We start from the raw sequence: 13286 nt of genomic DNA, 5'->3' as shown, positions 1-13286 counted from the left end.
GGCCTCCCACACGGCACGTGGCCGACCGAAGTAAGGCCCCGGCCCAGATCTTCGTGCTCGGGAGGGTTCTTTTCTTTCTATGTTTTTTTGTTGTTGTTGTTGTTGTTTTTGTTTTAAAATTTACTAAAAACAATGACCTCCCAGGACTTATTTATTCTGAAACTGGAAGCTTGCACCTTTCGGCCACCTTCACCCATTTTGCCCACCCCCCCATCCCCAGCTCTGGCGACCAGCAATCTGTTCTCTGAATCTATGTTACGTTTTTTTTGTTTTTTAGATTTCACGAATACGTGAGCTCGTCCCATTTTTCTTTCTCTGCCTGACTTATTTCACTTGCCATAATGCCCTCTGGGTCCATCTGTGTTGTCACAAATGGCAGGATTTTCTTCCGTGTATGGCCGAACAGTGTCCCTTCGCTTACAGATACCCCATTTCCTCTATCTACCCATCCGTCAGTGGCCACATAGGTTGTTCCCACGTCTCGGCTGTCGGAAGGAATGCTGTTTTTCTCCCAGCACTTCATATCAATATGTTTTTCTTTTAAAGGATGAGGGGGCGACCCTTGACAACTGATAAGGTCTCCTCTAGCTCTTGTGTTCCCCGAGTCTGTGCTTCTAAGGCGCGAAGCTGGCTTTTCACCGCGACCGGCTCCGTCCGCATGTTTCAAAGGCTGCCTCCCTCGGAGCCGACCGCTCATTGTGGGAAAGTGAGCCGTGCCCCTGAGGTCAAAAACATGGGAGGATGCAGCCTTGTTTGTTTTTATTGCCCCCGAGATATGCCTTAATAAGTGGTCTCCAAGCAAATAATGAGAACGCTACAGTGATGGTTAAAGACGCTGGGAGTTCTTGATCCTTTTTATAGTAGTTCCAGCCAAACAAAGAAATGGAAACATTGTTGAGAAACCCGTGTCAGCTGAGTTTTGTGCTATCAGAATAGGACATTACTAAAGGCGTCTCTAACCTGTACCTCTCTGCAGCCTCCTCTGCACAAAAGCAGCCGGCCATGTTCCCCGTTAAAGCAGCATCACGGAAATGTATTTTCCGTGGGAGAACGCGAATGTTTAAATACACATTTTTCGACTTCTAAGTATAGAAACGCTTCCCTTTATTTTTAAATGTAGAACGCATGTTTCTGGAGGCAATGGACTGGAGGGCTTTGTCTTACACGCCGACTGTTTATTTATTTTGCCATTATCTGGTACGTCAGCAGTGTCTCGTAATGCCCCATGTCACACAAAAGCAAACACAGTCACGTTACATTAATGACTAGGCTGAGATCATATAACTGACTGGCTATAATTCTGTGCCCTCTTGCTATAAAAAAACATGACCCTAAATCCTAACCAGCTTTGGAATAAAAGGCCCCACAATTATGACATAGTAACAAAGTTCACGTTGTATCCAGTTTGATTGTTTCAATGCCCTTTGTCGTCTGCTTTCATTGTACCTGCGATTTATTCGCGGGAGCGAAAAGTCCAGTGGCAAGCCCGCGCTTCGGTACTTTGGTATTTCAGGCACAGTGCTCATTTGCCCGGCGTGTGTGGCTGATGGATCTCGCCGCAGTGCGGCCCCGTTTCACGCTCCTGGAGTTTGAAGTTAGAACGAGACCCGCCTGGCGGCGTGATCGGGACCACGCGTGACCAGGGACCCTTGCCGTGTGCATTTGTCTTCCCCGGGCAAGGCCCGCGGGACGGTCCCCATCGAACTCTGACCCCGTGGGCCCCCAGGACCGCCTGATGTTTAGCGAGATGAGTCTTGACCAGAGAGTAGGTGCCCGAGAAGGTCTAAGCGTTGCAGTGGAAATGGATTTTCCGTTTGGGCTGTTACTTGGCCCAAGGGTGCAGGAGGGACGCTTAGTCCGAGCGATACGTGGCCCAGTGGGTTAGGGAAGACAGGCCCCCGGAAAGGCGGACCCGAGAGGTGCTGGCTTCCCCACGGCCGCCGTGGCCGTGGCCGGGGGCGGCCCGGGCCCCTTGCTTTCCGCCCGGCTGGGGCCTCCCACCCTCGGCCGCTCCATTCAGCGCTGGCGGCCGTTATTCCTCTCAGCAAGTGTTTAGAGGAAAGTGTTGACGACTATTAATCTGTTTCTTGTCTCGCGAGCGGGCCTTCGCGTGGTTGGTGGCAGACCGGCCTGTCTGACAGCTCTCGCCGGGGTCCCCGCGGTGGGACGGGGCTGTTACACTGACCAGACCTGTTCGGAATTGTTATTCTTCGTAATTACCTTCATTAAGTGAAAGCACGTGTCAATCAACTCTGAACTTTAAACATACCAGTAATTTGCAGGAAAAATGCATTTCTGTTTCCCGCAGGCCCACGTGTGCTGGAGGGCGAGCGTGCACGCAGGCAGGGCACACGCAGCTTTCGCAGCAAGTCCTGAAGTGTCATCTGGGTAGATCAGTCCCTCCGGCTCGTGTCCGATAGCTTTAAATGTCAGTAAAGCGCACGAGAATGCCAGAAAAGTCTGTCGCCAGAGAAGTTTCGAGAAATAGCTAAGTCACGCCCTGGCGCGGACAGATAGTTTTAGGTGAAGCACGCTGCTCCCTGAACTTCTGTGATGAGTCTCACGTTAATTTCAACGACCTCGGGTTTGAATTTGGAGAAGCGCCCACCCTGTCACGCCATCGTCTTATAAAGGGACCGCGGTGTTGTCTTGTCACTTTCTTGAGTTGCTCAGATGTCAGGGGGCCAGGAGTCTGCAGCCCGAGTAGAAGACATGTTGGGACTGAGTCCCGAGCACCAGCGGGTCAGTCAAGGAGCAGAGTCACCGCGACAGCCGACTGCTAGGGACGGACGCCCTCCGCTCGGGCCTGAGCCCGGGCGGGTGTGAGTGCCCTCGCCCCGTGCTGTGGGAAGCCCGCGGGGCACTGAGGGGGGCGCTCCGGGGGGTCTGGAGAAGGAGCAGGGAGAGCGCAGGACTCGGCCTTCTGGTCAGGGCCTCAGGTGGGTTTCGGAGGAGCCGCACATCCGCACTGGGGGTTCGAGGGAGCAGGCCCCTCAGCAGCTCCCCGCTCATCTAAGAGTGGGTTCGTGACTCAAGCGAGGGTCTCAGATGAGCCGTGGACGTCACTTGTCCTCGTAGACGGTCCTTCCTCAGCCTAAAACTCCAACTGGAAGCCGAGGAGCCAGTCCCTGCTTTGCCCTCTGCTCTCTGTCACCTCATCTGCGGCCAGTCACCCCATCTCTGAGGCCGCTCAGCCCCCAGTCCCCCTCCAGGCCCACCTGCAGCTCTCTGTCTGCTCCAGATACACCCTACGGTCTCCCCTCCAGGTCTGGTCACCTGTCACCTTCTCTGTGTACCTGCTCTGCCTGCGGTTTCAAAACTCACAGCCCGCCCCTCCCTGCACTGCGTGCCCCGCTGAAAACAGCATCGAGAGCTTCTAACACAGGACGTGACCTAACGCACGGCCACCTGACGAGGACATGTGTCCTGCGAGGGTGGGGCCTTCGTCGGCTCCACGGGAGGTGGCGTGCGTGTTCCCAGGTCCGGGAGTCAAGTCGGAAGGCTGTGTGTCTGTGTGCGTGAGCGGAGGAGCGTGTCCAGACCCACCCCGGGTCTGTGTGCGTGAACGGACGAGCGTGTCCAGACCCACCCCGGGTCTGTGTGCGTGAACGGACGAGCGTGTCCAGACCCACCCCGGGGCCGGGCTGCGACCGGGGCCGTCCAGAGGGAGGGACCGCGAAGAGCCGCGGCGTTTGGCCCGGAGCGGGGGAACCCCACAGAGTCCCTGGTGGCCCTGGCGGGGGCCGAGGCACACGGTGGGCGGGGTGTCACCTGGGACTGGGGTTGCTCCTGGAGCTCAGAGCAGCGTCTTCGAATCCCGGAGCCCTGATCTCCGTCGGAAAGGCTGGAAGTTCCAGGAGGCCGTGAACACGGCTGAGACGAGTGTAGACAGCCATCAGTTCCTGCGAAGGACGAGGCGCTGTTATGCTGCAGGGCGGTCGGGGAAGAAGGGGTTCGCCAGGGGCCCAGGCGATGCACATGCAGGTCCCTGAGCCCCACGACCCAGGAAGCAGTCTGGGAGGGGAGGGGTCGTACCCCATTACACGCTGGCTGTTCTAGCAAGTTCCAGTGAGCGGACTCTCTTAGGACCCACGTGATCTTTTAAAAATCCGATCGTCTCGGCGTTCATAGTTTCTGTCCTTGAAGCGCACGTCGTGTCTTTATTTCTAACGGGTTTATTGAGATATAACCTATTCCATATGACCCACCCGTCTAAACCGTACGGTTCGGGGGCTGCAGTGTATTTGCTGAGTTGTGCAACCGATCCCACAGTCGGCTTTGGAACATTTTTACCACCTCAAAAGGACTGTCCCCATGGGCTGTCCCTCCCCCTTCCTCCCTCCCCATGCCTGGCAGCCCCCGGCCTCCTTTCCTCCTGCAGATCGGCCTGTTCTGGATGTTTCACATAAAAGGGATCGCACGATGTGCGGACTTTCGTTGCCGACTCCTCGGCGTTTGTCTTCACGGTTTACCTGAATCGTAGCCTGAATCGGCACTAAATTCTTTTTCGGGGGCGAGTAATATTCCACTGCGTGGACAGACCGCATGTCCTCATCTGCTCATCAGCTGATGGACTTGGACTGAGAATCGCCCGGGGGCTTTTAAAAGCTACGGTGCCGGCCAGGGCCTCGTGCAGAGACCGATGTTGTCTGCCTGGGGGGTCCTCGTGGCGTTGTTTTAAAGGCCCCCCAGGGCGTGTTTGCTTTCGCGCTCTCTCCAGAGGTGTGGTCACCACACAGACCACATGCGGGGCCGTTTTCACACCCATGGCTCGGTCACCTGTGCCCTGGCCTCTCACTAGGCAGGCAGGTGACTCCAGACAGGGAGCGTGTGGCGGGAAGGCTGCCAGGGTCTACTTGTGGGCGCTTCCCAGGGCTTCCTCCCAACAGCTGTGTCCTTCTGTCTGCCAGCTCCCCCCGCCCCCTCCCACACCTCGGCTTTCAAGCTGCAGAGGAGGTGCTGGCGGGGGGCCGCTGGCAGGGGGGCCGCTGGGAGCGGGCGGGAGGGGTGCGCGCAGGTTCACCGCGTGATTTGACTGTGGCATTACTTCTCCTCCTTAGCTTCTCTCGGAAGTCGCCTTGGTCTGGAGACACGGGCACATGTCTGTCTGCTGGGACCCATGAGATCTCAGGGCGGAAGGGAGGAGTGTCTTCTGAACCCGGTGAGTCTGAGACCAGCGTGACCCTTGGGACCCTAAGCTTAGGCTGAGTCCCCCGGCCTCAGTTCGGGAGTGACTCTCCTCGTGAGCGCTCCATGCATGCCTGCTGGGCTCCTCCAAGAGCCTCGTAACCAGGGCCAGCGCCATAGAGTCGGAAGGCTGGTGCTCTGGGCTCTGTGGCTTCTGTCGCCACGGGTCTCAGTGACCGGCTCTGCCGCCCCAGCCCAGGCCCCATCTCCAGGCCAGACCTCCTGATCAGTCTTCTGCTTCGCAGCTAGAAGGGTCGTTAAACAATCAGACGCCATCATTCCAGGTGGCTTCTCATCGTGCTCGGAAGGAAACTCTGGCCTCGCAGACCTGCCCCGGCCCTTCCCTCCGGCCTCCGGCCTCCGGGCTCACTGCCCCCTGAGGGCCTTCTCTCTTGTCATCCCTCTGGGACGTCCTTCCCCCAGGTCCTCAGCTGGCGCCTCTCTTGGCCACATCCCCCGTGAGCCCTTAACGCGAGGGCCTTGCGCTAGCCATCTGCGTGTCCCCTGCAGCACCTCATAAGGCCAGCTGCACTCAGGAGGTGCCCGGCGAGACACCTGGTGCTGTGGACAGACAGAAGTCCCCCGGGGGGGGGCGGAATCCCACCCAAAGGCCCCCGGGACAGGTGACGAGCCGCAGGTAGTTCACGCTTGTGCAAGCAGATCCTCCGAGAGCCGCGATGTTCTCCGTGGGGGGCGGCCGAGTGCGTGCTCAGCAGTGAATCCACGGCCCTTTACAAGACGGTGAGTCGCAGACATCACGGGAAAAGCCGCAGCCGCGCCCGGCGGCTCGGGACCGCGCTAACGGGCGGCGCGAAACGTGACCGCGATTCCTCGCACGCTCTCGCTCCGGCCCTGTCACCCTGGGGAGCGCACGGCAGGCCTGCGGAGCGCGACAGAAACCGGCCTGGGGCAGGCAGGCGGGTTTGCGTGGCCCTGTCTCTGTTTCCCGCGTTTCTTCTGCCGTCTGGATAAGTCGTGCTGACGCGGTAGCTGGAGCGTGCGTGGTCCTCGGCGGCTGGAGTCCACGGGGCGCCGGCCGCGGGTGGGGGCGGCCACTCGGGTGGGGGCGGGCACCTTCCCCCCCTCCGCTGTCTTCTGTCCTGGCTTTAACGGGGTTCCTCACCCTGCAAGAGCCCGTGCTCATTGCTCGAAAGCTGTTTGTGACTGAGCTCGGTATACAAATCTGTGTTAATTCTGGGTGATTTAGAAATGCGCGGAATGAAGAAAAACCAGTTGTCCTCCGAGTCACCACCTGCAGAAAAGATTCAGTAATTTTTCTATTCCTCGTGGGAATGTTCAAACATTTTTAGACTGTGTTTTGTGATTCTCAGAGCAGAATGTTAGCAAAGGCAGGAAACTGAACGAAGTGGAGGTTTGAACCGCCCACTCTGGAAAGGCTTTTGATGCTGAGCATTTTGCCATGACCTGTGGGAAGCCAGCATCAGGCGGACTGGCTGAAAACCTCGAATCGTGTAAAACGGGAACCTTCCCCTAGGTCCGAAATGAGCGACACTGGAGCCTGGAGCCTTGGCTGTGTCTCCCACTTCTGGAAATGCTGGGGTGACCCCTGGCCGTGGGGTGGCTCGGAGTCCTCACCAGAGACGAGAAAGGGGTGAAGGCTAGGAGTGTGCGTGTGCGTGTGCATGTAGCGGCGGGGTGCCAGTGGAAGGCGTGCATGTGTGTGTATGCATGTGTGCATGTGCACGTAATGTCTGCGTGCAATAATGATATATGTGGGCATATGCTCCGTGTAGTGGCGAGCGCCAGTGGGTGTGCATGTGTCTTGCTTATGAAGCGTGTATATGGCGATATTCGTATTATTATTATTATTGCGTAATGGTGGCGGTGCCAATGCCCGTGCATGTCTTGCGATATTAAAATGTGTGTGTGCATGTAGTAATTAAGCGGAGTGCCAGTGAAGGGTGCATTACATATTAATGCGTATACATACACTCTTGTGAGGAAGGTAATATGCGTGTAATGTGTGTGTCGTATGCGTGTATTAATGATAGCGGCAGAGTACCAGCCACCGTGCATATGTCGTGCATTAATATTACTGCTCGCTCGCGTGTCGCGTGTAAAATGGCATGGCGGAAATTGCACCAGTAAAGCGTGCATAATAATGCGCATGTACATATTAATGAAGTATTATTAATATGCTCACATTATTATTAGTGTATTATTATTAGCAGCAATGATGGCGCTTGAGAGCGCAATGGGCGTATACATATGTGCGTGTACATAATAATGCGTGTGTAATGCGTCGATAATGTCTTTGCGATATTAATGTATTAATGATGAAAGTGGCAGGTACAATGCAGTACATGTATGCGTGTGTGCATGTCGCGTGTCGTGTAATGTGTAGTGTCGAGTAAAAAGTAAATTACATAATGTCGTATACATGTATGCGTGTGTCGCACGTGTGTGTGTGTATGCGTGTAGTGGCGGAGTGCAATGCCGTCGCGATGTGTGCGTGTGCATGTGCGTGTGCGTGTAGTGGCGGGTGCCAGTGGGCGTGCTTGCACAAGCATTCAGGGCGGGGAAGGCTAAGAGGCAAAGGGAAGGAAGTGGCGGGCAGCTGGAGACCACAGAGTGGCCCCGGGTAGCGTCCTGGGCTGGTCTGCAAGCTGCTCTCCTGGGGTGTTTTGCAGGCACCGAGGCCCCAGGTCTGGGATGGGGACTTTCGGGTGTCAGGCAGTCCACTGCGGCCTGGCGGAACGGCCTCGGCCGTGAGTCACAGCTCCTGTGCACCGACCAGGACCCGTGACCCAGGCAGACAGGGGAGAGGGGCTCGCGGGGTGGGCTGGTGGGGGTCAAGCGCCGAGAAGGGCTGTGCCCCGGGTGTGGAGAACCAGTCTGCGGAGAGGACCCCGTGGGGACCCCCAGACGCCTGGGCTCAGCGGGCTCCGGTACCTGGCGCCCCAGGTCTGTGACCCCACGGCCCTGGGTTTTCTGTCCGTCTGGGCTTTTAGGAGCGGTCAGTGCCGGCCCTGCCCGCCCCGCAGGAGAAGCGCTATGAGAATGACCCGAGCAACGAACACGGAAGCGCACGACCCCGGGTCACGGTGATTTTCCGTGCCTGAGCCCGGGACGCCCCAGTCTGGAGCCCTCCCCGGCCCCCCGTTGGCCAGGTGCCCGCTGTGGCTTCCGCAGGTGCCGACCTCCGCAGAGTGGCTGCGGGCGCTGCGGGCGCTGCGGGGGGCTCCGAGCAGCGAGCGGGCGGGCGTCACTGCAGAGTGAAACGCAGCAGTCACTGGTTTGCTTTTTCTAAAACGAAACCAGAAACTGAGGGACGTGCAGAGGAAATGAGACTCGGGTCCCTGTGCTGCTGGAGGCACATGCTTCTGGGAGTGACACAGCCACTAGGGTCACTGGGGTGGCCTTCGTGCCAATGCGGGAAGAGCCATTAGAGCTTGAGAACTGCTCCTCCCCAGGCCAGTGCCCGAGGCCACATGCGACAGAAGGGTGCTGAGCGGCCCTGGGCACAGTCGCTGCTCAGGAGTGCTGCTTGCTGTCTGCAGGACAACTTGGTGGGGCTGCCGTTTGTCCCCCGGCTCCCCCGGCTCCCCCGCCCCGGCGACTCGAAACGCGTGAAGCCAGCAACCTGGGCTTCGGCAGCCATCCGCAGACGTGGCTGAGATGAGGCGGCAGATAACCTTTTTGTCATGATGTCTGGCGAGAATGAATATGTTTAAACCAGGAATAGGCACTAGAGCTGTGCGCGTGGCCGTGTCGGCATGGTCAGTGCGTGCGTAGACGGTGGACCGAGGGGACAGTCACGCCAAGGGTTCCTGGAGCTGCTTAAGCACGTGCGCCATGCCAACGGCGAGAGGCTCACAGGACGTGTGCGTGTTGGCGCCAAGGGGGAGGCAGGGGAGCAGAGTGGAGGGTTGCCGTTTATCCAATTATAGGTAAATTTTCATGTGCTATTTTTAGGGTTTCTATATATTTTTTCATTGCGGCAAATCGGTAGCACAAATAACTGACTTCTGCCACCATTCCTGACTGTCCTACGATTGTTCCTAGCTCAAGGACATGCTCTATGAAAATTGCAAAATTGTCTCTAAACACGTTGTTATTTTGGTGCTACAGTCTTGCTTGGCCTTACCTCACTGAGCTAATGACGTCACTGATGTGTTCGCCTCTCCTGCTGATACTGTGTTGACTACGCGCCTGGTGCGTATCGAAAGCATGTGATACCAATATTTCCAACTTTATTGTCTTAATGACCCGGCATTCTAAAGTCAGTGGTGTGCTTGTTGAATCACATAAGGAGTATTTTCAGGAAAGCAACAAATTATTCAAGCCTTGGATGGGTGAGAAAAGCGGCTTGTATTTTCTTTAGAAAACATTTGTCACGAAAGGAAACTTCTGCTTGGGTTTGGCTATTGGCAGGATGAACTCGTTGGATTTGGATGGTATCACTCTGTGCCAGCCGCCTCCTGACTTTGTCACCGTGTATTTATTTATTAGCTAAGAGCATCCTCCTCAATCCATTGCGGGATGTTTCAGATCAAGGTGTTGGTTACCTAGCGATCGAAAGGATGGTTGACGCTTCCTGCAGTGCGGTCCTAAAAAGCCACGTGTATTTTGAGATGAGGTGATCTGTCATGCCTAGTAATCCTTCATGATTACTCTCCAAAGTTAAAAAAAGATAGACATTCCAAATCGAGATAGAAACGTGCTGTAGACCAATGATTTCATCTGAGCATTAAAGAAGAAAAACAGTCTCTTCTCTGATACATTGTCTAAAGTTTATACGGAAATAAGCTGTGCCCTTTGTTTGAAGAGAGCGAGCCCTGTGTGAGGATGATTTATCTCTTGCTGAACTGCCCTAACTGTTTATGACAGCAAAAAGACAGGTGTCATTAACCTTAGGTGTTGACAATTTAGAATTCATGGGAATGAGTTAGAAAAGCGCCTGACGGCCTCAGCCCTACATTCGTGGAGAACAGATGAGTCCTCTGAACCATGGCCACGGATTCCTCACATTACCAGGAAAAAGTTCCCCTCGAATTTTCGCAGCAAGGGCCTGGTTTTACGTCCCTTCTCTCTGAAGTTGGAGTGAAATTGGTTTTTAGGAAAAATAGACCTATATTCCAATCAAACCATTTTCCAAGGTCCTAGAACCAAGTTTGTTTGTAAGTCCGTAATTTAATGAATCGTTTGACCTCCCTTGTAAGTGACTCCTGTGTAAATTAGTGATGGGTTCCTGATTAATTTATTTTTGCTGCTGTTCCTGGATTTTAAAAATGTGCATTCCCCAAGATCACCCTCTTCATAAATACTGTCAATAAATTTTAGCACGGAATGGCCATTTGTGCCTTTCTCCCCTGCAGGATGATATAATCAGGCGTCCTAAAGCAAATAAGAACACGCTGACCCCAAAAACGTATCAGATTAAAACCCACCAATAAAAAATGAGGGGTCACGGCAGAAAACTCGCTGCAGCTGCCATTTGCTCCAGATGGCCATCACAGCGGCTCGGAGAGTTTGGGGTGGGAGCTGGGCTCCGCGGGGCCATGCATTCTCTCGCACTCTTGAATCTCTACATACGTTTATCTTATGAGCCCCACTGCTGTCCCACGTTAGATCTACTTAACATCTACTGAGAGTATCGATTTTTTCTCCTTCGGACAAGTGAGCGCAGTGAGATGGTCTCCCCCCTCTAAGCCAGCCCGTTAGGGGAAGCCAGGCTTGTGGCGGCGTGCAGAACGCTTCGCCGTGTGCGTGACGTGCTGCTGTCACTCTGAAGACTCAGCTCTCTTTCAAACCCGATTAACTGATCTTCGTCAAGCTCGTGTGCTAGTTCTATTCTGTGTATGCACGGTGATCACACCTCCGTCAACATCAACTCCCCAGGAGTGGCTAAGAAAGGATTAATGGAAATATAACCTTACCAAAGTGGTAATATTATATCCAATGATTACATGAACCATTTGAATTATATTCACACATTTTTTTTTAAAGGGAATTTTCAGTCGTCGTGAGACCAGAGTTTACGAGTATACGATTCAGCTGAAATGTTTTAGTAAAACTCGGTAGATAAATCGAAGACCCTGAACTCCCGTAACAGCGGTTATGCCTTTGACATCTTCTTATTTTAAAGAAACTGCTGAAAATTTGGCAAAACGGGTACGGATGGCTCTCATTGAGCTGGGCATCGTCATCGCGGACGAAAGGGTGAGGTTACCGGACTCAGAAGGCAGTGACCCCCCGCCCCCCGAAACGATTCCCATCCCCGGTAAATGCGTGCACATCTCGGTGGCCGGGACATCTGTTTTGGCTTGTTGTTCCTCTTGGCTGCTTTTCAATTGAATTTCCTCGAGCAGGTCCCAGGCTTGTCACTGCGGCCAGGGGCTGTTAAGCATGGCAACGGCTCCTACATTAAGCAGGAGGTTCAGGGCTAAGCTAATAACTCGCCTGCCTCTCTGACTGATCACGGCGATGCTCTCTGCGCCCCCGGGGAGGGGTGCTCTTTGTCTATGCCTCTGGGGGAGTCGGTTCTGACCCCCTCGCTCGTGGGGCTCGTAGAAGCTCCTTGTGGCTTCCATGGGGCAGCTGAACGAGGCTTTGCCTCAGTCGAAATGTGGTGTCCTCTGCAGGAAGCCAAAGTGTCCCTTCGCCACTTCCTAGGTGGTTCCTGACGCAGGAAGGAGCTTGAGTCAATCCTGCCCTCCCGTGCGGGGCGGCCCCGCCTGTCCCAACTGGAAACGAGCTCAGCTGCTAAACGGGCACCGACCTTAAACCCAAGGACCTTCCTTTTCCCAAGGCGGGCATGGCACGGGGGATTCTGTTTTCCAAACGCAGCCCTGGCCCCTCCCGCGGACGCGGCCCCGGGAAGTGACAGGGACCAGGCGGTGGTACAGAAGCAGCACGTGACACTCGCCACACTGCTCCCCGGTGCCGCGGGACAGGGACCAGGGGCGCACGTTATAAACTCGCAGGAGGAATTCAGAGGCGTTTCATTAAAAAATACTTTGTCGTAACGGATTTCATACGGAGCATCTGTTATCTCACGGACGGCCAGCAATAGGGACTCTGCTCACGCTTCCTGTCTCTTATGTTCTCATGCTAGAACTTTGCTTTCTTTGACGTTGTTCTTTCCACGCGGGCACCGGCTTCGATTTCGTACCCGCCCCCAGCGTCGTGTCTGAAGCATAGCATTTGCTCCGGCTTTAAATTAAATAAGAGTCGAGGACAAGCTGTGCAGTATTTCACCCAGTAGGTGGCCCGCGGCCGCCCCAGAGCCCAGATTTCCAGGCTGCTTCTAGGGTTTTACTGGCAAATACATTTGTGTGTACAAACATTTTAATAACCAGGGTTTTCGCTATGTTTTCGTCCCGGAATCACTGAATTAAATCGTTTGGAGAAATCAGAGGTTCTTTAATTTTTCAATAATAGAAAGAAAGCTTCCTTTCAAGGTTTCAGTTTAGCAGAGGGGCTAAAAATTTAACTCCAGCGAATTTGCTTATCTGACCCACGTCTTATTAGCACGAAGCACTGATGTTCTCACCAGCAAGAGAATTTAAAGTAAAAAGCAAAAAAAAAAAAAAAAAACCACCATTTCATACCGTGTGTTCAATACAAGCAGATTTCCCGGCATTAAAACAAATTTTCTGATTTATCTCCACATATCTGTAAATTTGGCTTGCGAATATATCTTAGGGAAGGTAGAATTAGGAGGGCGCAAACACAGAGAGGGGGTTTTAATAGGTCCGTAATGATATAAAATTTATTCTGGGGGCGAAGTAAAACTTAATGGTTCATAAATAACAAATTCATTCTATTTTTAATACTCAGGTTATATGAACACCATATAACATCTTTATGGCACCGTGAGTAACGTTTAAATCCTTGACTTCACTGGAAAAACAAATATTTCCAAATCTTGACCATGAAATGATTAGCCAAGTAAAATGTTTTAATAAATATTATTGGATTAGAACATGGTTGGTTGCATTATAAACTGTCTTATAAATGCTTTATGTCATCTGTTGCACTGCATTTTTAAGTGTTAACGAATTAATTTATTTTAAAGGCCACGTCAAGGTGAAAACACCTTGTTTTCACTGGGGCATTAGGCAGCAGGACACTAC

General features: G+C 53.8%; 1 long non-coding RNA gene across 1 annotated transcript in view; it reads left to right on the top strand.

The window, feature by feature from the left end:
• Positions 1-13286, top strand: part of LOC120619243 (uncharacterized) — a 60624-nt gene that overhangs the window by 13868 nt on the left and 33470 nt on the right. The window contains exon 2 of the long non-coding RNA XR_005657438.1: positions 5061-5161. This is a non-coding gene — a long non-coding RNA (uncharacterized LOC120619243). The remainder of the gene's footprint in view (positions 1-5060; positions 5162-13286) is intronic.

This window comes from Pteropus medius, unplaced genomic scaffold (assembly GCF_902729225.1).
Source record: "Pteropus medius unplaced genomic scaffold, Ma_sr-lr_union100, whole genome shotgun sequence".
NCBI classification, from domain to species: domain Eukaryota; kingdom Metazoa; phylum Chordata; class Mammalia; order Chiroptera; family Pteropodidae; genus Pteropus; species Pteropus medius.
The sequence above is the reverse complement of the archived record's forward strand: the minus strand, read 5'-3'. Positions and strand labels throughout refer to the sequence as shown.